Here is a 2,500-nt window from a genome sequence, read left to right as displayed (position 1 = left end):
GGCAGACCCCCCACTGGAGGCTCAACACTTCGTGGCAGCTCCGTGTCCCAGAGACCAGGAGGGTTGGCACACACACACAGTGTGAACCACCGACAGCCATTCTGGGACCGGTGACAGCCGTGCTGGCCCCACTGCCACGACACAGACGGACGCCAGGCCGCGCTCCCCGGCGGGGGGATGGCGTCGAGCCTGACGAACGGAATGTGCAGGGTGGGGGGGAAAGGCCAAGCGCTCCGACGCCGGAGGGCTCCGGAGTCTGAACTTAGGGGGACAAAGAGGACGGGTCCTCTGCGACACCCCAGCCGCGCTCTCGCCAGCCAAGGCGAGTGCGATTGATTGCCAAACGACCCTCAGACAGGCGTGGCCCCGGGAAGAACCCGGGGCCGCAAAGTGCGTTCAAAGTGTCGATGATCAATGTGTCCTGCAATTCACATTAATTCTCGCAGCTAGCTGCGTTCGTCATCGACGCACGAGCCGAGTGATCCACCGTCAAGAGTTGTCTGAGTTTGTTTTAGGTCTCTCCCTCGCCAGAGGAAAGCGACCCGGACCGCACATACGCTCCCCACCTTGAGCTACAGCCACCTGCACGCCGGCGTGCGGGCGGAGCAGGGTGGCGTGAAGCGATGGGGAGCACCATCCTGGTGCGGCCCGCAGAAACATACGTCTATTGGGGGGAGGAGGACAGGGCGCCCAAGAGGCGATGCGTGCCCCAACGCACCGCAGCGACGGAGGCAGGATCACCGCCACCATGTCGCCCGCCTAGTATCACGAGGCGTGCAGCAGCTTTGCCCTAGGAAAAGCAGAGGCGGGAACGGGCACCGGCCATCGGTTCGGCAGCGTCACTGACGCGTGCACGTGGCGGCGTGTCGGCGAGCGGACTTCCTGCGAGGAGGCGGGGGCGGCACTCGCCCGAGCAGACGCCCGCCCGGCCCAGCCACCGCCGAGGTGGACTGGGAGTCGCGGCAACGGCTCGTCATACTCGTTCCCACACTCACAGCGCAGCTTGCCCGCAAGCCACCGACCACCGATCGACGCCAGGCGCCCCGACCGAGAGCGGGATCGCTCGTTCGCCCTGCTGGCAGTTCGCTGGGGATCACTACTGCACGGAGCTCGGAGACCGACGGGCGGCAACTCGAGAGTCTTTAAACCACCACCCCCATCCCGCAAGTGCAAAGAGGCTGTATACGCACAGACGGGTGAGGGGAATAGGTACCCCGTCGGGTTTGAAGGGAGCGTGACTAGATAGCAACGATGTAAACCCAGCCGATTTGGGAGCGAAAGACCGGCGCCTGCATCACCGGCTTCGTTTCCCGTGGCTGGAGAGTACACCGAAACCCTCCGTCTGTCGCGAGCTCCCGACGACGCGGTGCCGCCAAGCAGCAGGGCCGGACCTGGTGTGGCTCCCCTCGTCGATCACAGACCGGTCGGCACTACTGACGAGACGGTGGAACGGGCTTCGCCCCTTGTGACGAAGGGTGATGCGAACCCGCCCGCCCGCGTGCGTTCGGGGTGGACTCGGCAAACGGAGATTTGAAATCGGAAAGTGTCCTCCTGCCCCGCGCAGGTAGGCGCCCAACAGTTGTGGGGGGTTTGGCGGTGACCACGGCTGCAGGGCCTGCTACCCCGACGAGCTCTCCTGCTGGCCCCGAAACCACCCTCGCGAGACAAGTTGAAACGGAAACGGGCGTACCCCCAAGCCGACGATCCTTTCTTATTTGTTACTTTTTTTTTCACTTGCTCGAGTTGTGGCGATTTGGCGGTGACCACGGCTGCAGGGCCTGCTACCCCGACGAGCTCTCCTGCTGGCCCCGAAACCACCCTCGCGAGACAAGTTGAAACGGAAACGGGCGTACCCCCAAGCCGACGATCCTTTCTTATTTGTTACTTTTTTTTTCACTTGCTCGAGTTGTGGCGATTTGGCGGTGACCACGGCTGCAGGGCCTGCTACCCCGACGAGCTCTCCTGCTGGCCCCGAAACCACCCTCGCGAGACAAGTTGAAACGGAAACGGGCGTACCCCCAAGCCGACAGAGATCCTTTCTTATTTGTTACTTTTTTTTTTCACTTGCTCGAGTTGTGGGGGTTTGGCGGTGACCACGGCTGCAGGGCCTGCTACCCCGACGAGCTCTCCTGCTGGCCCCGAAACCACCCTCGCGAGACAAGTTGAAACGGAAACGGGCGTACCCCCAAGCCGACGATCCTTTCTTATTTGTTACTTTTTTTTTTCACTTGCTCGAGTTGTGGGGGTTTGGCGGTGACCACGGCTGCAGGGCCTGCTACCCCGACGAGCTCTCCTGCTGGCCCCGAAACCACCCTCGCGAGACAAGTTGAAACGGAAACGGGCGTACCCCCAAGCCGACGATCCTTTCTTATTTGTTACTTTTTTTTTCACTTGCTCGAGTTGTGGGGGTTTGGCGGTGACCACGGCTGCAGGGCCTGCTACCCCGACGAGCTCTCCTGCTGGCCCCGAAACCACCCTCGCGAGACAAGTTGAAACGGAA

The 2,500-nt window shown here is 62.3% G+C and overlaps 1 non-coding gene across 1 annotated transcript; it reads right to left on the bottom strand.

The window, feature by feature from the left end:
- Positions 1 to 344: 344 nt before the first annotated feature.
- Positions 345 to 498, bottom strand: LOC140473264 (5.8S ribosomal RNA). The gene has a single exon (XR_011958216.1). It is a non-coding gene; the product is annotated as a 5.8S ribosomal RNA (ribosomal RNA).
- Positions 499 to 2,500: the final 2,002 nt, after the last annotated feature.

This window comes from Chiloscyllium punctatum, unplaced genomic scaffold (genome assembly GCF_047496795.1).
Source record: "Chiloscyllium punctatum isolate Juve2018m unplaced genomic scaffold, sChiPun1.3 scaffold_561, whole genome shotgun sequence".
In the NCBI taxonomy this organism is placed as follows: domain Eukaryota; kingdom Metazoa; phylum Chordata; class Chondrichthyes; order Orectolobiformes; family Hemiscylliidae; genus Chiloscyllium; species Chiloscyllium punctatum.
The sequence above is the reverse complement of the archived record's forward strand: the minus strand, read 5'-3'. Positions and strand labels throughout refer to the sequence as shown.